The sequence below is a fragment of the Platalea leucorodia genome, assembly GCF_965183815.1.
Source record: "Platalea leucorodia genome assembly, chromosome: 1".
Taxonomy (NCBI): Eukaryota; Metazoa; Chordata; class Aves; order Pelecaniformes; family Threskiornithidae; genus Platalea; species Platalea leucorodia.
Window position 1 is genome coordinate 22,898,749 of NC_138823.1, and position 21,034 is coordinate 22,919,782.

Genomic DNA, 21,034 nt, shown 5'->3' on the forward strand with positions numbered 1-21,034 from the left:
CTTTTGATCTGCAAATAATGGTATATAGTCTGCCTTGAGATTTCAATTGTTTCTGAGGTATGCTCTTAAGAGAATAAATATTTATAAATGGATATCTGCATCCATAAATGGAATTGTCTACAACACATAAATCTATCAATTTAAAAACATTCAATACTATAGCACAAGTATAGTTAATCAAGCTAATGCATTCAAGATGGTGGTTTTTTCCTAAACATTGTCCATTCAGTACCCTACTGCACTATGATGTTAAGAGAGTAGAAACTATGGTCCTAGTTCAGCTGAATATGGGTAAAGCCACCCACTAAGGAGTGAAGCTGCTTCTGAGATGTTGTTGTAAGTATTTTCTGGTGAACTTCAGCAAAAAGTGTTTGCTATACAACTGACAAAAAAAAAGTCAGGAAAAAAAGAATCAAAGTTTATACAAGAATCTCTCTATAGACCATGCTGAAGCAAAGTTCAGGACTTCGAGGAACAGGTTCTGAAATTCCAAGATTACATATGGCATTAAGCTAGCTACCTTGATATTTACAATTCTACGCATCATGAAATTACTATTTTAATACTGATCGACCAAACTGTCAGTATCTCAAAAATAACCCCAAACCTTAATCTTGCAAGACCAGCAGTGCTTTGACCCATCTTTATCTTGTTTAGTACTCACAAAGAATGCAAGTTCTCGCTTTCAAGGGCTTAATACTAGAAATTCATTAGAACATGCTTTTCTCTGAGCAGCATCTCATTGAGAGACATCATTGACACTCATCTCACAAGCATACTCGCAACATAACTTCAAAGTGTAATCGTCTTCCACGTCCTGTTACAACGAGACTTAAGTAACAAACACATTGTCAAGATATTCTGCTAGTCAGATAAGCACAACTCATCTATAAAATGCTTGAAATATTTCATCCCTTGAAGCCTTCCTTGAAGCTGTGCTGGTTTTGAGCCCTAACTACTCTTAATGCCCAAAGTAAGTTTGATATATTATTTAAAATGTATTTTGCATTACTGCCCGTAATTTATACTGCTTAATTTCTATGTTATTATGAAAGTGGACAGTAAGAGAAAAAAGGACTTCCAAAGAAAGATCTTTCATGCACTATACTATAATCTAAGCAATAAAACCACTAAACAGCTATTTCAATACTGTAGCTGGAAACACATATAGCAATGTCGAAACAATCTCAACTAAGACACTTTGCATTGCATTTTTCAAAAACAACAGGGCTAGGGGGAGGGTGCAATTGTTTCTTCTTCCCTATTCAGCGCAACAGGAAAGCTCAATTTACTAACGTGACTTAGAAGTCTCCCAACATCCAGCACTAAGCCCCCGGCATGTTATTTCTTCAAGCTCCCTCTCAGAAATCACTTCTGACGCTTGATGTTTGGCCTTCACTGCCTCCACATTTCATAAACAGAGGCAGCCACAATGAGGAAGCCAGAGCTACGCCCGGGAAGATTTCACAACGGAGAGTTCACATGCCTTGTGCGGAGGCAATCTGGGGCTGGCGCACGGGGCGGCGGAGCTGGCTTTACTCTCCCCAGAGCCGCTGATCTGGATGACCGGGATTAGATGACAGCTCCCACAACCCGAGCAGGCAGCAGCTGCCCCGGCAGCCACCGGCGCAGGCTGCCGGGACCGCGCTTTCACTTCGCCTTCCGCGAGATAAAAACCCCACAGCGGCTACCTGACTCCCGGGAGCCCGGCAGAGCGGCGGCAGGGCAGCCCCGGCGCCCGGCAGCGCCTCTGAGGGACGCGGCGGTGGGCGGGCCCCCGCGGTACCGCCGGCGCTGCCCTTCAGGCCAGGCCCAGCGCGGGCCGCCGCCGGGGGAAGGCCGGAGCGCTGCGTTAGCCGCTCGGAGCGCGTCGCGGCTCGGCCCAAGCCCTCTCCTCCTCCTCCCTCCGCAGCCCGGGCCCGGGCCCCGCCGGCGGCGGCTCCCAACGGCCTTTACCCGTCACTGTTCCATGCCCCGCCGGCAGCCGCAGCCGCGCGCCACCCGCACAACCGCCGGCGGGTCACGTGAGGCGCCGGGTCAGCTGACGCCGCCGCAGCGCCGGTCACGAGACGGCGGAGCGGCAGGGCGGGGCCGGGCCGGGGGAGGAGGTGTGACGCAGCGGCGCAGTGACTGACAGGTCCGCTCGGGGCGCTCGCGGCGATGGGGCCGCGGGTTCGAGACCCGGCCCGGCCGGGCCCGGTTGGCTCCTCCCCACCTCACAGCCGGGGCTCGCCCGGGGCCCCGCCGCCGTCACGGGCACCGCCAGTCTCCTCGGGGCGCCGAGCCGACCCTCCCGCGGCCGCCACGGGCGCCGCAGGGCCCGGCGGGCTTCGGCCACCGCTGATAAACCTGGGCTTGATGAGGGAATTTGGGGGAAAAAACACTCCGGGTCAGCGCGGCCTCGTCCACCACAAGGAAGCAGATAGTGTTACGAAGGCTTTATACGATTTTGCCCTTAAGGCAGAGGAGGACAGCCAGGCTTGTAAAACGCGTGTGTTCGTTCTTGCCGCGGTTGGCAAATTTTCCTCAGATCGGCTCTTGGAAAACGCAATGGTAGCGCAGTGATCAAAACTGTCAGTACGTGTGTACTGAAATGCTCTTGGTCTGTCGTGAAGGTCTGGGGAAAGAAGGCAACGTGCATGCACGTAAAGAGTGGGAAAAGACGGACTTAGAAAGAAACTGTTGCCGTTTTATTTTGGCACCAAAACCCATTTTTGCTACCTTGCGCAGTAGTTGCTAATAAAAAACAGCAGGTTGTAAACTATTACTAGACAAGCCAATTCTTTTCTTGTGTGAAACTGCTTATCATCTTAATTGGCACACAAAAAGCAAGCTACTTTGGTTTGCTGGTTCTGGTGAACCAAAAGATTCAAACTTATTTTTGCTTCTTTTTTTCAAGTAGGCAAGAGTTGGGGCCATCCTAATGCTGTAGCGGGCAACTGCAGCACAGAGGAGGCACAAATGTGATTGCAGATACCAAAAAGGTAACTTCACAGAGTCCCAGCCCAGCAAAGGATGTGGCTGCGTGTCTCTGGGAGCAACTCCCCTCGTCCAGGGGTCTTCTCCCCCTTAAGCATTTATAGATCTAGCAGCTCCAAACTCTGCTTAGTCAAGTGCAAAGTGTGAATGTTAAACAACTCTTAATGTGGCAAGTCAGTCTTCCTTCAGCCATTTATGTTCTTCAGCCACGAGAGGCTTCTAAAAATGTTCCCACTACTGAACTGCCCACAGCCATTTATAATGCTCTTGACATGCTCCAACCGGTACAATTTAGTTGGAGAGACTTTTCTCGTATCAGTATAAAAAATCATACCCTAAAATAACTCAGTAAAACAGAAACTTACCCACATTAAAAGTGGGCAAACTTATTTTTAAATACCCACAAATTACACAAAGAATCATTTCTTAATGGCTGAATTCTTAACATTCAGTTTTCAGTGGAAATTATTATAAAACTTCACAACAGACACATTTTCTCATTATTATTGCAAGCCGTTTCCTCAAAATGTGGCAATATATGCCATACGCCAACACTAACTAGCAAATGCAAGTCATTATCTGTGTTACTTTTGGAACAAGATAAGATTTTTTTGAGTGATCTGTAGCTCCAAGCTATCAGACGGAAACTTGCCATTAACCTCTATAAATAAACAGAGTAGTTAGTAAATGATACTATAAAATAAGTACTTAACAGAAGAGTAGCAAGCATTTCTAACCTGCATGGTGACAACATGCTTGTAAAACCACAGGAGGGGATTCTGAGAACAAGGACCTATGATCTGCCACTTAAAGTCCACTGCCTAATGTGCTTGGTCTTATTACAATATTTGCCATTTGGTTAATTAAGATCAATGAGGTACAAAGCAGGCCTGTAGGCAATCTATAACTTTTCACTAGAAAACAAAATAGGAAAAAAGAATTAACACAAATGAAATAATCTGGATATTAGCACCCTCAAAATAAACACACGGTAACAATGAGCTGCAACATGGTGTTCAAGCGAGCTGTCAGTGAGAAACCCAAGCCAGGTGTGCAGTAATTATAAATGGTATCATGGAGAATACTGCAAAGAATAACATTTAAAAACAGAGCTGCTACGGTATGAGTGGGTATGTGGTAGGTTAAACAGATATGTTCACTAATATTTTTATAAATGTACTTGCCTGTAACATTGCTCCATCTGGCCTGACAGGGATATTTTTATGAAGACTCAGAAGCCTGAAAAAAATAGTACCCACTTTTTTTTTTATGGCTTGAGAAATTTGTTTGTTGAAGTTTCATTTGGGGGGCGGGGGCTGTAATGGGTCTTTTTGACCTCAGTTGTTTTCTGTTGTATTTTTTTGAAAAATAATTCTCTCTTTAAATCACTGCATACAAATCTCATCCTACAACCCAAATTTATGTCAAAAAAGACCTTAGATCAGCTCTCCACTTAGGCCTGTATTCAACTCTGACTATCTGAATGACTTAATTTTGTTCAAGAAAACTCATGCACGGGCTAAACATGGACTGACGAGTGTGCACGGGGGTGCACAGAGATATTTGCAGATAAAATTACTTAGAATTGCGAAAGCTTACTTAGGAGTTAGGCAAGAGGCGGCAGTGGGGCAAGGTTGTCCTTAGGCCTGATCTTTTACCAGCTGTGGAAAGTGGTTGCTCTTTTAGATAGGGAGAGTGAAAACAAGAACACATGAGATGGGTTATGGAAGTAGCTGCTGCCATTCAAAAATCCTGGTGATGACAGTAACACTACCCAGGGCCAGAAGATCCCCAGAGGGCTTACACGATCAGGCAGCGATGGGGAGTCCCCAGCTGGGGAATCCACGCCTGCTGCGCAGGAGCCTCAGCCAAAAAGCCCATGCAGGCTGCTGTCAGAAGCCATCCAAGGACTCCGTCCCGTGCAGCCCTCTCATTTGTGAGTCAAGGTTTCCATTCCACGTTCCCTCACGGCGATGAGTGTTTCCAAAATGAACGTGGTGAAAGGATTTTAGCTTTTCATTCTACTGCAGTGACTCTCGACATCTCGACATTTCTAAGGGTTTATTTTAGATTTTATTTGAATTCTGATTATCCACCCATTTTCTTTCTATTTATTTGTTTTGATGTGTAGCCAACTTTTCTGCAATCTCTGCAGAGCTACGTGTTCTTCTTTGGTACGTAGATGACATAGACAGCAGAGATTGGCAGAGATGGTATAGATTTCCCTTGCTTTCTGGCTTTCTCTGAGGCCGTGTTCCTCAGATATTACACAAACAAAAGCAGACATACTGACTTCCTGAAGACAATGGAAATATTATCAGTTTTAACATGATCAGAGTTTTACTCACAGTTTTATTAATGTGTTAGTGGGATTTTTTTATTCTGGTGATAAAGGCGATAACATAAAGATTCTGTACAATTTGCAGGAGTAAAGCCCTAAAAAATGGAAAGCCATATTTTCTAAAGCTTGAGAGTATCTGTAGATCAAAAGACAGAAACAAATAATATCACTATACATATATCCCAGTATCAAGTTGCACAGGATTGAAATATCTGAGAATAAGAAATACTGTGGGGTAAGATCATGGCGTTCTGTGTAACACAGGGAAAGTGCTGTATAAGACCCTGTTCACCAGCCTCCGTTGGTTTGGCTGATAGGAGAATGAGAGAAAAAAAAATTATTGTTTTCCCAAAGTTATTCAAAGAAAGTGGAGAGAAAATAAACTTGTATTACTTTGTTATTTACTTTTGTTTTTCCTGGAGGTGACTTTTTGAAAGCATTTTAATAAAAGATACCTATCGAAGCACATTGTGTTTTAATCTTTCTTGATGTTGCCTGGGAGACACAAGCCTTAAGATTGAAATTTAAGTCTTTGAAAAAAGATGTTTGCAAACCGGAGCAGAAATGGTATATTTTCTTCAGCCAAGCTTTGTAAAGGAGACAGAATGGCTCTTCCCCAGCTGCTTCTCTGTTTTAAAACTGCCTCCCTGGCTTTCAGCTTCAGATCAAGGAGTTGAGGAAGGCAATAAATTTGAATTTTCCAAAAATCTAAAAATTCCTGAATTACCCCAATTGGAGTTGAAGTCCCCATTTATATGTATTTATGCGTGTGAGCATTTAATTATTCTATACGACGTGGGCAGCATCAGTACAGGTGCAGAAAGACTTAAACCAGCATGCCTGAAAAGCTTTGGGGCAGGAGGTACTCTGATGGAGATGGGAGAGCACCTGATTTATGGAAGGGGGCACCAAGAAGCTCAGTGCTGTCTTCCATCTGTGTTTCAGAGCCTGTGGTTTAGAGCTCTGTTGTAGAGATACGCTGATGGGGGCTTCTCGTTGGGCTCTGGCTCCAGGCTTGGACTGATCCGAAGGGACTGGGAAGGCTGTAGCTCTGTCTGGTCAGCAATGCCCGGGGACACATTCAGCCCCGCAGCTGCGCGGCACTTCCATCCACACGCTGCTGCATCAGCCTTCGTGTTAGTCCCACTCTCACGTTACACAAAGTAAGGCAACGTCCTCTTTGGCCAGCGCACCCGCGTCTACGGCAGAACTTTCAGGGTGCGCAGTATTCCAGACAGTTACGAATTTGTCCAGTGGAAGAAATCTCGGAGCCTGGGGATGTCTGTCAGCAGAATGGCTGGATGCTTTGGGAGCTGTGGGAGCAGCCAGGAATAAGCTCTGTGGACAGCAGTGATGCCAGATGTCACTTCACTGGAGTCAAATGCCTGAACCCCCCTGTGAATCTTCACTGAATTAAAAGTCGGTTTAGGTAATTTCAGTATCATAGACTAGTATTTAAATGAATTATATGTCTGTATATTCTGAAAAATGGAAGCAATATATAATCACAGCAGTAATAGCAATAATGGATTGGCATCTTACATTTTATGAAAGATTGTGAAGATACAAGTGACAGTAAAGTACTAACTGTTATAACTTGGCACCCAGCTCTGCAAACACTCATTTAACTAAGCAGGACACCCCTTGTGCCTTTGTAGATGGTACCTTTGAACACAGAAGTCGCTGGCTAGAGTAGAGATAATGCAGGTTACTATCACAGTAGTTTTGACAGGAAAAACAAAAGCCCTGTCTCACTCCTATAGAACTGACCTAGAGAATTTCCACAAAAAAAATCTTTTAAAAAACCCCAATTTGAATAACTTACTGTATTATCTTAAATTCTGTTTCCTCTCATTCAAATCCTTTGGTTATAATCCTGGCCAAATATTTCCCCATCACAGCATTATATTAGAAAAGGTTTTAGGGCATAGCTTGATAAGAAACTATTTGATATCAGAGCCAGCTTACAAGTCATCATCTCCCTTCTGTGTCCCTGCCTGGTGGTCCCTGCCCCACGTTACTTCCCCTTCTGCCCGGTGCTGCACCAGCACAAGCAATCTGCGGCCACAGAGTGGACTCATGTAGCTGAAAAACTAACTTTTTTCCACCACCCCCTATTATTTTTCAGTTGAATCAGTTCTTTAACCTGATCTACTGCGTAAATGTGCCAGTGCTTGGAAGAAGAGAGCTGGTGTGAGAGCGAGAGGCTCAGAAGGTACAAGAGCACTGAGTGTACAGCTGATTTGTGCAGCACTTCCACTGAAGAGCTAATCATGTCCTCACATAAATAAAATTATGTATGTGTTTATGGTTTATATGGTGTTATATGTTTCTTATGCTAACTACAACAAAAAAAATCTGCCAAACACAAAACTCATAAATCATGTAAATTTTATCTTTACTTAAAACTTCTGATAGAGGGCAATGTTAGTACAGCTCATCTTGTCATTCCTAGTTCTGCCCTCATTTCTCACAGTCTATAAACGATGGTATGTTTGGCTCTTCACAGACGTGCAGCAAAGCTAATATTTCACTCGAGGTTCCCGGGAGCTGAAGTCTCATTTTGCCCCGCATGCCTCCGAGGCGACCACATGGACTATTTGACACTTACAGATCACTGCCTGTTTATTTTTAATTCGCCAAAAGGGCAGTGATTTACCTGCTGGTAAATTTAGGTCTTTGAGTCTATTCCCCAAGTGACAGTGGAAAGTCTTCCTTCTCTTCTCACAGTGTTTTTTTTTTGCCAGTGGGCAGATGGACTAAAGAAGTGCTAAAATCCAGGCCGTATATTGGAAATGCTCAATATGGACAATACAGGGAGAATGAGCAAAGTCAGTTAAAACCATCCAAGCCTCTGTCCAAACCACAACTACATCTTCATTAGACTTGATAACCTGTGGCTTCTTTTGCTCATCATTGTATTATTCAGGATAAAAGAAGCAACCTGCAGGAAAAGACTCAGGAAAGGCTGGTCTCAGGGCAATATGAGGGTGCAAGTAGGATCTTTGGTGAAAAATTAACAAAACCTGCTGTTGTCCCATGTTTGAAATGGATGTTTCCCTCCCTGGTAAAATCAGGAAGCATCAAAACTTTGAAGAGTTTTGTAGCAGTGTTATGGTCTCCAAAGATTTAGCTAAGTCCTCCATCTCACATTTGCTTTTTCACAGGACGTTTTGTCTGCCTTTGCTATCACTGGGAAGGAGAATTCAGGGGGTTTATCCACAAAAACTGAAACACAAGGCTCTGTTTTTCCAATCTTACAGAAGCTGCTGGTGAACGCAGCCGTTGTTATGTTGCCCATAAAGTGCAGAAAAGGCCTCGGTTTTAAGATGATGTTCAAATGGAAATACTGCTTGGTCTAATGCCTTTTCTTAAGTACTTGCATGGTCTTCATCAGTATAACATTCAAATTCTGGGAGTTTTTGCATGGCTGTTGAGGTTCCTCTAACTGAGGGATGAGGTTAAGGTGAGGAGTATACTCTGAAATGGGCAGTAGTTAAGTCGTAGACATGGAAACAAAGCCTGGTTTTGAAAATGGTGGATGTGTCTAGGAGAAGGCTGTTGTCTTTGCTGTGTTTGAAGAAACGTAAAGTTAAATCCTGCCAGACTAATTCAGCTGCAAATCTTCTGTTGAATGTACAGAATAGGATTACACCCTTGGGATACAATTTAAGCATATTAAAATTGCAATACATGTATGTGCAAGAGGTGAATTTTAACAGCAAAGCCCTGATAAACAAACATTCATACCGTCCAACCTGCTAACAGTCGCAAGCCATGTCATCTCAGACCTGATCTTTTACTGCTGTGTAGCACTATGTTGTTTTTTCCTATGAAAAGCAAACCTGAAACACAGTGAGGATAGTAGTTTAGCATTATGTATCAGCCAAAGCAAGGTAAAAAAGATTGTTTTAAAGGCGAGTTACTGTGTGTTCACAGCAGAGTTTGGGAGTTCAGACGGGATGATTGCTCCCAGTAAAACATTGCTTGTTGCAAAGATACTCATTCTTTTACCAGAATGAAACGCCCTCATAGGAGGCACCAGCGTTTATTGTAGCACTTACTCCTAATTCAAGAGTGATCACCCAGCAGTGGCATTTTGGATATTTTATCTTTGAGTCTATTCTAAAAGTATATTCCAAAGTCCAGGCAAGGAGTACATTTTATTCTCTCTCACACCTGAAACGCAGAAAAAGACAATAAACATCTTTCAGTTAATTTCATCACCATCCTTTGCATCTTTTTACCCTTTGTTTATTCTGCAGCTGAAAATATTCAAGGTCTCTCTTTTTACTGGGCTCTTCTGGACTTGGGTTAAATAATGTACTAGCTTCTTCCATGTCAAATTCCTTTGAATCACATTTATTCTGCTTGGGTGAATTAGTAAGCGGATCAACTGTGTTTCAATTAAACAATGAAGATAGACATGAACTTGCACTGAATTCCCTGGATTTGGAAAATACAATATGAAGCAAGACCTTCTTAAGATAAGGCATGCATTGAGAACAAGATAGATGGCCAGAAGAACTGTTGACACTTGTTACGTGACTTGGAGGCAGCTGTAAGATAAGGAGGCACCTTTTCTTGCCTAAAGCACAACTTGGATGGCAAACCATCTAATTTGGTAAATGCAGTTACGAATTTCGTGTAAGGTAATACCTAACACATTGCAGGTGAGAAATGAGATGTAAAAGTGTGAATAATAACAAATAATAACAGCAACATCATCTCTTTAATACCACTTTCATTTGTAAATCTCAAAGTGATGTGTGTGACTTGTATAGCTTTGTTTTATGGATGAGGAGAATGAAGCATTGGGAAGGGACCTGACTTGCTCCTGGTAAAGCAGTGTTAGAGCAAAGATTGAACCCAGGCCTTCAGCCTCTAGCCCAGGGTGAGAATGGCCCCGCTGCAGGAATGGCTACATTCTCCAGGCTGTCTTTTCTCACCAACAGCAGAAATTTAGATTTCATTTGAAATGCAGCTCTACTAGTAGGACTGCTGGTTCCTACCACACAAAGGCTGGCTGAAAGGATGCACTTACCAGTAAAGAAGAGCTTACAAAAGGACAGAAATACTACAGTTCAACTTGGAATCATTATATTCGGGGTACTGGTGGATGAAAAGCTGGACACATGTGGTCACAGCCCAGAAAGCCAACTGTATCCTGGGCTGCATCAAAAGAAGCGTGGCCAGCAGGTCAAGGGTGGTGATTCTGCTCCTCTACTCTGCTCTGCTGAGACCCCACCTGCAGTACTGCGTCCAGCTCTGGGGTCCTCAGCACAGGAAGGACATGGACCTGTTGGAGCGGGTCCAGAGGAGGCCACAAAAATGGTCAGAGGGCTGGAACACCTCTGCTATGAGGAAAGGCTGAGAGAGGTGGGGCTGTTCAGCCTGGAGCAGAGAAGGCTCTGGGGAGACCTTATTGCAACATCTCAATACTTAAAGGGGACTTATAAGAACGATGGGGACAAACTTTTTAGCAGGGCCTGATGCAATACGACAAGGGGTAATGGTTTTAAACTAACAGAGGGTAGATTTAGCCTAGATACAAGAAAAAAAAAATTTATGATGAGGGCGGTAAAACACTGGACCAGGTTGCCCAGAGAGGTGGTAGATGCCCCACCCCTGGAAACATTCAAGGTCCTGACCTTGGACAGGGCTCTGAGCAACCTGATCTAGTTGAAGATGTCCCTGCTCATTGCAGGGGGGTTGGACTAGATGACCTTTAAAGGTCCCTTCCAACCCAAACTGTTCTATGATTCTGTGATTCTATGATATTTGAAACCAACTGTCTTACAGCTGTCTTACTAGCTGTTACAGGTAAAAATGCGCTCAGGAAGGACATAGTTGCCAATGGGAAAGAAATGGCCTCTTTGGCCATGATGGAGGGGAAGGTCATCTAGCTGGATGGTAACTCCATGGAAAGCTTTGGTTCTTCCCATTTAGAAAAAGGAGACTTTTTGGCAGACAGCGCTTCTGACAATGCAGAGCATATATTGCTCACGGAAGTGCTTGGTGGATCACTTCCCTTCCTCTGCAACTGAACGAGGTCCCTCTGCTAACTGCAGCAACTGCTTATAAAACAAACTATTATAGGAAAGTAACTATTTTTTCCTTTCTTTAACAGAGTTTTGTGTGCTTTGAGCAAGTTAATTGCTCTTGACTTCTTCCCTCCCATCTGCTTTTCTTCTTCTCAGTATGTTTTTTTCTATTTGCAGATTCAAACCTCTTCCTCGCACATCACACATCGATCTGCTCCTCTCCCCCATGAGCCCTACAGGGCAATGCTCTCCTACGAGCGAGGGACCACTCTGGTTGCTGTGCTGGGGTAGCCCTGATTTGGGGATGGCCCTTAAGTTTCTCTCACCCCTCCTCTTAAATAACAACAGTTCCTGTGAGCTTTTGGCCCAGAGGCCCACAGGTTTCCAGGGTATCAGGAGCAAGGGTTCAGCTTATCCTGATCTGGTCCTCTAGTTGCATCACTGGGTTTGGAGGAGTTACATGTATCTGGAATTATATTTATACTGCAGCTTGGTCGGAGCTACTGTATGCTATGGCCACGAGGACAGAGCACGTTGGGAAAGCCTGGATGTGCCTATAGGGCCCACCTGGATGAGATGCGGCAGTCGTGCAGTGCGTGAGCAGTGGTGCAGCGCTGCGGGGGCCAGCCAGACCTACGCTGAAACCCCTGGCAGAAATAGGGCAGCCTCACTGAGAGACCTCCTTAACCACGCAAAGCAAAGCACTCAGCGCGGACCTGCCTCCATTCCTTGTTTCTATGGCATTTGGAGAAACGAAAGCTGAAGTCCGCTCAGATATCCAGAGAGAAACGCTGAATAATTTAGGTTGGAAGGGACCTCTGCGGGTCCCGAGTCTGACTCCCTGCTCAAAGCCAGCACAGGGTGAGATGAAACAGAAGCGAGAGGCCTGGGGATCGGGGCTGGAGGTCTGCAACCCAAGGAAGGGAATTGGAGCCCCATGACCTCCCAGCTCTCTGCAAACATCGTGGATCAGTTGGAAAGTGCCATTGTAACAAAGACAGCAAGAATGCTTGGGGCTCAGTGCCTTTCATCCAGGGGCTTAAAAAAAAAAATTAAACCTGTTGAATAGAAACAGTCCTGTTTATAGAGACGGTAGGGATAGGGAACATGAGGTCTTGTCTGAATTACTGAAGTTGCAAAAATGTCACTGTTAAAATCTCACATTTTAAAATTGATCTAGTTAAAGTAGGGCAGTTTTTCTATTATAAGCATGCCCTAGGGCATGGAGGGACTAACATTGCACTCCCCAATGTCTGGAGCATCCATGGCTCCCGTTAATTTCATTTAGGAATATGAATGCTTAACAGTCACGGAAATCTGGCCCTCAGCAGTGCGCCTCAGTAGACGCATATTTTTTGCAGCAAGCCAGTGAAAGGAATGAGAGCAGAATTTTGGGTTTCATGGCAGGGAAGGGGCTGAGGAAAACCAGCAAGCGGCTCTATATGGTGTCTTTGCTCTCCTACCTTCCCTCTCCTCCATAGCCAGCCACCGTTGGTCATATACATAGGTGTATCTATACCCCCTTGGATGGATCCAGCTCTGCAGTGCCCTGTTCAGAGCCGCATCAGCATCAGGAGGTGTCCAGGGAGCCAGGATTAGTGTCCGGGGTACACACAGCATATCAGCTTGCTTTGCCGTGTTAGCTTGTTTCTGATAAAAGTAAATTATTTACATCTCCGTGGTGAAGTGGATCTTGTGTCTGTGTGAAGAACACATGGCTGAGCAAGGGCTGGCCGGGCAGAAAGAGTAGGGCACGTTTCTGTGCTTCATCACTCAGAACCATAATACTGATAGTAACACGCAAACTGCAGCATTGTCAGCTCCAAAAACCTCAAAATAAGCAATTTTAAAAAAAATCTTATGATTGCATTTTAGAGATATTTGCTCCTTTCTGATCTCACTAAAGATCACCACCTTCAAGTTTTTCTACACAGCCCATGCTTTTCTTCCTTTAATGAACACGCAGATCCCTTCACTGCGGCAACTGGGCAGAAAACCCATGTAATATCACAGGCTCTCGCAATCCCTTAGCAAGCGTTGCGACACTGCGGCTGGCTTGCTACGCTTGCAGAGAGACCTTTTGCCTCAGTAGCTCACACATCCCGTTGGTCTTAATGTCACGCTGCCGGCCCGACAGATTAATCCAGACTTTGTGATCTGGTAAGAGCTGGTGCTTGCAGGGAAGCTGGGGTACCGGAGTGAGATCTAATACTTGATATGTCCTTTGCCGAGTGGGCGATGTGCACAGACTGCTGGATATTTCTGCTTGTGTGATTAGTTTTTAAATTTGACTTCTTAATACTCAGAGTAGGATATTTTTACAGAGAGTTCATATATATCTAAATAGATTTCTTAGAAGCGTCCCTTTGTGGAAAGGAAGTATGCAGGGCTAATTATGATTGAGAATTAGCATATATCTAAGGCCATAACGTATCTGTAATTTGTTTTTAAAGGGCAGTGAACAAACACTCCTGGGAGCCTCCACCTCCCATCCAGTCACTGCGTAGTCCGTTCACTAGATTTGACATTTTTTTGGAATTTCACTTTCAAGTTATTAATGAATTTATAGGAGAAGTAAAATACACAGGTGGGTGAGAAACTGCTTAAAAGGAATACTGCTGTCACCAAGGCTATAACTGTTACAGAGTCACACCATTTTTAATGTGGCATCCATGGGTATGGCACACCAGCTGTTTCGCTGGATTAGCCGCATGGCTCACGTAGTCCTATATCCTGACAGTAGTCAGCAGAGGAAGGGACAAGAAATGTCCTAATCTTGGTTAGCTGAGGATTGGGGTAAACCTTGACTGCTTTCAAAATTTCAGAGTGTTGCAGCTCTGAACGCTCGTGTGTATTCACGTCCTTACTGACTCCTACAGAGTTTTTGCCATCGGTAACATTTAGTAGCTGGGAGTCCCACAACCAAACTATCCATCATGAGAAACAGCCTAACTTCACGTCACTTCTGAATGTGTCACATTTTAATTTCTTCAACTGTCCATTTTCCCTTGCGTCATGAGACAGAATGGAAATCCGTACTCCACCTTTTCTATATTGTCATTACCTGATGCATTTCTGTAACTCGTGTTTCTGTGCTTAAGCAGACTTTTCCATCTTCAGGCTTATCCACCCTGGAAATGAGCTGTTGACAAGTAAGAGTGTGAATTCAAAGTGCAATACCATTTTGCACAAGCTTCTTGTGTGGCTGCCCCTGCTCCAAACTTGGAGGGCTTTTTCAAGTGTGTTCCAGCTTACTTCTACTGCACGCAGAGAGCACGTTGCAAAAGTCTCAGCTTACTCCTCATAGCTCAGATCTTTTCCCACCATACCTCAGCAAGTGGGGCAGACGTGCTGAGGTCCAACCGCAGAGCAATACCATCTGGGCAGGACAACCATGTCCTCTGGCAACCTCCACCGCTTCCCCCATGCAGGCAGCCTCTCTGGGACGTTGTTGGTGACCTCTTCCAAAGCCTCCTTTAAGCCCCTCTGACTCTATAGTTCCTGAAATAGGGTTAAGTGCTGTCATCAGGTGTGTAGGGATGGCTGGGCACAGTGCAAAAGGAGGGGCAGAGAGGGTTGTAGAGAGATTACTTGGCTGCAATTTTACAAATTATGGGTAATATGGAAGATTAGGTTTTAAGCAATTAAAAAAGGAGACGGTAGGACAGAAGTGTCCCTCCATTTGTTATCTCTGCATTTGCTGTGCAGCCACAAACTCTCTGGTGTCCTGGTCCAAGGAGAATTTGATCATATGGGCGAGTTTGGAAGGAAGCTGGGTGTAATTCCTTAGCTTTTAGAGCAATAGTATGTCCCAGGTGGGACTCTGCAGAGCTGTCACTTTTATTTGTTGGTTGGGTTTTTTTTTTTTCATTTACAGATTATCTGAATATTTGAGCTATGAGAGTGATGCGAAAATCATATATTCTGTAAGGACTTTCCCCTTAAAGGCAAGCTCACAGTCTAAAAGGTCTCCCAGGCTCTGCGGAGGCCTGGCAGCAGTTTCTGAGTGACGGCCAAAAATATGTTCTTGCAGCAGTGTTTCCACATTGATGGCACTACAACAGAGGCAGCTCCGCTAGAGACAGAGCATGCAAACCCACGCTTTGGCAGGATGGAGAGATCTGCCTGCCTAGACGTAAGGGTAGCTGTCATCTTTGCCGTTTTATTTGTCTTCGCCTAAGGCAGTGATAGGAATTATGTTCATACGGCAAATAAAAATAGTCCTAGTAAAAATATCCTAGGTCTTTATCCTCTCACTTTTATCTTACCCAGGAGTCATCCACATTGCTTTGGAAAGCTGATACTCTGAACACAGTACAAGCCCTGTGTAGTGTCGGGTGCTGGAAAGGCAACTGATTACTGGGTAGTTACAAGTGCTGCAGAGAGGGAAGGAGAAGAGAAACCCCCTGAAGTTTCCACTGTTTCAGTCTCGCTTTAGCTGCCATGGATTTAGCACTCTCTTCAGCTGGGGCCAAGAAGAGGTTTCAAATGACTCATGCAAATGGACTAAAGTTTCAGGGTAGCACATGCCTGGGAGGACATTCTCTTCTACCTAGCTAATTCCCAAAATATAATCGGCAGGCAGCGGATGAGCCGAGGGAGCCTCTCGCATGTACAGTGCTTTACCCTGCTGGTTGACCTAGTTGTTAATGCAGGCAGTCACACACAATGCCAAGCCTGTTAAGTGACTGCAGATTTCTTCGCGCAAACGAGTAAACAAGAAATTAAAGAAAAGCTTCAGCCATGCTAATAAGCTTGCAGGGGCATATAGGGCTTGTTTGTTTGGTTTGGGGTTTGGTTTGGCCTTTCTTTGAACCCAGTTAAGATGGAAAGCTGTAGTAAGCTTTAGCGCAGTGCATGAGGCCGGAGGAGGCTGACCCGCAGCTCCCCAGCCATTTGGGGCTTGCAAGAACCTCCACAGCATCAGTCCTGCTCTGTATGTCTTGTCCTCCGATGCCCTGGAAGTGCTTACTCTGTCATGCTGGTGTCTTAGTCAGAGAGATAAAAGGAAAGACTGAAACCGTCTGTGTTATAACACACCCTAGTCAAAGGCATCACAAGGTTTCTGCGAGACGAGCAGTATCAGTGACGTTTGTATGCCTGCCTACCCGTGATTTCCATATCACTGAACATTAAAGACACTTTGAGGAACATGAAAGGGACATGAGTTTCAGAGGAAAAGTACGTAGCAGTCTGTGGTCAGTTCCTCTGTGAGGACTACGTCGTCCTTAAAGGATTAGCTGTGAACTTACAAGTGCTGGTCTAAATCCTTTTCACTTCTAAAAGCACACAAATACAAAAATTGTCCTGTGCTTGCAAATACAGCTTGAATTAGCCTTATGTGTTTTAGGACCATGTAAGTATTTTGGGATGGCATTTAAAAATACTTTCAGTAATATTCAGAAAAGTCTTTTCAAGAATAAAACTTTCTTTTCAGCATCAGGCATGGTCCGCGAAGCATAGGAGCTTATGCTAATTTATGGTGATGCTGGAGAAGCAAGGCTTGCTCCTGGAGAAAGCCCTCGTTTGTAGCCTATAACACAGATATGCAGAAACTGGCTTTATGTTCTGTTCTGAAAGATTATTTGTGAACACTTTAAGAACTGAGGACAGGATTTACAATGCACCGAGTGAGAAGACAGCTCTTTGCTCAGCAGTATTACTGCCCAAAGAGCCAGTCACTTTACTGGGTCATTTGTTGCCCTGACCTTTTTCAGAATATTTTCATCAGGGTATTTTCTTATTTAAAATATATCTTCAGGCAGAGGGAAGTGGCCCCATCGTTTTATTTTATTAAAAAGAAGTCCCATGAATATCCCTTCTCAGTTTGGCTATAGCTATGAGGTGAGTGCTGTGTATGCCCCATGGGACTGGGCAGAAGACTACAATGCAGGGATAACATTCAGGGCAGTGATGCTTTAGATACATGAGCGATAAGCTGGAGGCAAATAAAGCTGATCTGCATACAAAATATTCTCTTAATGAAAAGGGAGATGAAGGAAGGCAGATCTTTTTCTGTTACAGCTACATTTTCAGGATCCTAAAGAAGATCACAGGCTCTTTCCACAACATTTTTTGTGAGAAATGAATGCTCTAGAAACCATTCTTCCTATAAAAGATGCCAGGGTGGATGTAACTGTGGAAAGAATCTCCTCACCACCAAGGACAAAGGACCCACACAGAACTGCTTTTTATTTGTAATATATTGCACTGCATAAACGTTAATGGGCCATGGGTGCTGGAGCCAAACCTTCTGGACCAGATCCAACGACTGCAGGTGTTACCATGGTAGTGCCTCTACCAGCTTCGAAGCAAAGTCTTCTACTTGAGCAGCTCCACTGTGCTGGCTCATGTTCAGAGCCTGGGGCCTCACCTCAGTCCCACAGACCTACTTTTCCTACACAACTAATTATTATCCTCTCACGCCCTTGCAACACAATTGCACAACCACAGCAAAGGTTTGCGCTCTCCATGACAGTGCTGTCAACAAAAGGTCTCTCTGCACAGCTTTCGGGTCATATTCTCAGAGATCTGTACTGGAACAAGGTCCCCAGGGAAGTGGTCATGGCCCCAAGCCTGTTGGTGGTCAAGAAGCGTTTGGACAACACTCATAGATATATGGTTTAACTTTTAGGTTGCCCTGTGTGGAGTCAGGAGTTGGACTCAATGATCCTCATGGGTCCCTCCCAACTCAGGATATTGGGTGATTCTATGATTCGAGCATTTTCTACTTTTCCCACTTCCCGACATGTGACTACAAGAATATTAGTGCAACAGTTTGGTGAAAACTTTAAGATCACTGGGTGCAAGAAATAAGAATAGAAGAGGACTTAGGATTTTTTTTTTTTAGCTTTTAATCATACACAAAATACCAAATAATGTTGCTCATTTACTATGCAACAGAAGTATCATCTGTTAGAGAAGGACAAACAAACAAGCTAATATGCAAACTCAAGGGGTCCTCCAGTGCGGGTTACTATGGCTGGTTGGATTTTTACAATCTGCCTCCTCTGCTCTTGTCACTTTATTCTGCCTTGGAAGTCTCTACTCAATTGTAAGTGTTAGTAACTGATCAATGGCCTGCTAGAGCCTGGATGCGAAGCCCCAAAGTGCCAGCGGCAGCAGCAGGCCAGGAGCTGGCGGTGGGAAGAGATGTCCCTCCGTCTGTAAAGAAAATCATAGGGCATGAATAGTGAATCGAACCAGAGTGATTACAATACCTTATGCAATGTTTTTAAAAGGGCATTTATTGTAATATGTTGTGAATATGGAAATCTCTTTCTTTTTTTTCTTCTGGAGATGTGTATTAAAACATATGAAAACGTTTGTGGCTTGTTGTATTTTTTCATTTGCAGAGTTTATTCCTACAGCACGGCTTTTTACACTGTGATCCTCTTCAGTACAAGATCTGACTTGAGGGTACTTAACTCTGCGCCTCTGTGATGAAGAAGGCACCGTTTGTTTTATGGGAGGAGGCAACTGCAAGGTTTAGGTTTCCTCCTAACAGCTTGGTAGCTGCATTGCAAATAAGACCACCACTTATATTGCCCATATTTACATAGTCTAAATATCGCCAAAGAATGCAGGCTGCAAGAATCTGGGCCTAAAAGTGTCACAGAAGTTTCTTTATCTCCCTTCTTGCAATGCATAAGAAAAGCCCAATTTTGGTAAAATGCTCTTTGCTGCAAATTATGTTTTAAGTGCAATTAACATTCAAGGTACTAATCTGGAAATGATTCAAAGAAGGATTTCTGTCCTGGGGTTCTCTGAATTAATTCTTTGCACATCATCTGTAAGCGTTAAATCCTCAGTATTGGTCTTGTACATGTACGAAATTGTGATTGCTCCGTTGTGAACCAAAGCAATGCTTTCATACAACGTAGAGGATTGAGATGATACTCATTATCACATTGGTACCGATTGTGGATACCACTGAAATAGCTTTTATTAAATTACCCACTTCAGGAAACAGGTAATATATGTTTGGACATATCAAAATGAGTTATTTCTCCATGATCTCTTTGTAACCTGATGGCTTGCAAGAGATGAAGCTGAAAAATAAGACAATTGTATCTGCAATTAGCACCACACATCTGAAGTATACCTTGAACTTGAGCTTCTATTATATCTGGAGTTGTTATGACAAGTTTAACTGCTGTGTGACCTTTTGGGCCAAATCCTACTTCAATAATGGCAATAGTAAAATTAATGTATCTGAAGCTTCTGTAAAATTAGTCTGCTGAATTTGGGCAGCTAGGATCACCTGTGCTTGAGTATGAATTTTCTGGAAAATGTTTCACTCTCAGAAGCACAAGTATTCCCACTAGCTCCATCTTCAAACTTTTCTGGTTGATGTTTTTCCCCAGTGAGTTGTAACTTTCACCTAACTGAATGAACAGATCCATATTTGTTTGCAGAGGTTTGTACAGCTTATACCCTATGTTTCGGACTTCTTAACCTAAATCACTGCAAAAGAGGAATTTAAATTTTTCCAGGGTCACCAATTCCAACTACAATTTCAGGGTCCCTCTGATCTTTCCCAGCCCCCCAAGGTATACAAAACACAATTTAATTTCTTGAAACTGGGTGTGCTTCTTTCCAAAGAGCCCACCTGGTGATGAGGGGACATGAATGACTGTTAATGCATTCTCTGCATCATATTTTATTTCCTGAAATACTGCATATAATCCGGTTGGGTTTGCAATTATTGTAGTGGATACTAATATTGGGGGGGGGGGTATTATTATTATTTAAATCATGCTATTTTTAATAGCGTTTCAGCATGTTAAATTCTAAGCACATTCTTGGCAAGGAGTCTCTGTAGCTCATAGCTCCTCCTCTCACAGCTTAGTTGCTTCAGTTGATGCTGTGACTGCCATTACAGTGACACTTTCAGAGCATCACTCAAGCACATTAATGCAGCTTTAATTACTGATATGGTTACCCTGCCAATGTACAAGCTCCACTGTACCATCCAGATAATTCTTCGTGGGCATTTATGTTTATGTATTTACCCACAGCACAAAATCACTTGACCTTTAGTAAAGTTTTTTGCTTTATTTCTCTGTACCACGCTCCATACAGTCCTCTCAAAAGTTATTCCTCACAGGTTTAAAAGCCATCATTTCCACTGTCTTATTATGAAAATCTGAACCTCTGGTCTGGGGTTTGGGTTGACTTTTTCCTTTTTATTTTCCCCTGCAGCTTCTTTGGAATATCAGGATTCTGATCTGCCTGCAAACCGCAAGCAGTTAAATACAACTTTGGGCAGTTCTTCTGCTTAAGGGCATGATTTCGGGTTGCTCATTATGACAGCCTTGCAGTACCAGTTGTTATCTGGCATGGGTAGGTACATAACTTTGTATTTTCATTGGAATCTCACTCATTTATTCTCTGTTCTGTGAGTACTGGAAGCTTAACATGTCATTAGTATTCTTTGTTGTCTTTTCAAAAATATCAGCTGAATCATTGTAACACAAGGAAAACGGGTACCTCTCAAATTTGTCTCAAGTTTCCCTCCTATTAGGGCGTGAAACTATGTGAAAACTTCATTTTTGTCTTGAGCCAAAAGCAGTTGCACGTAGAGCTGAACATTAGTGAAAACTAATTACGCCGTCCTCAGCTTCCCAGCAGTGGAAGAAAAGAGGAGTTATCAGAGGAGGATGAGCCA

The 21,034-nt window shown here is 43.7% G+C and overlaps 1 protein-coding gene across 6 annotated transcripts in view; it reads right to left on the reverse strand.

Moving 5' to 3' along the window:
* ATP6V1C1 (ATPase H+ transporting V1 subunit C1) overlaps positions 1-2,032 on the reverse strand; it is a 28,063-nt gene extending 26,031 nt beyond the window's left edge. The window contains exon 1 of one of the 6 annotated variants that reach the window (XM_082312033.1): positions 1,957-2,032. The gene's annotated coding sequence lies outside the window, so the exon portion shown is untranslated. Of the gene's footprint in view, positions 1-1,296; positions 1,930-1,956 lie in introns of those variants that run through there. The other 5 variants (XM_082312037.1, XM_082312036.1, XM_082312035.1 and 2 more) reach the window with 5 other exon arrangements.
* Between the last annotated feature and the right edge of the window lie 19,002 nt (positions 2,033-21,034).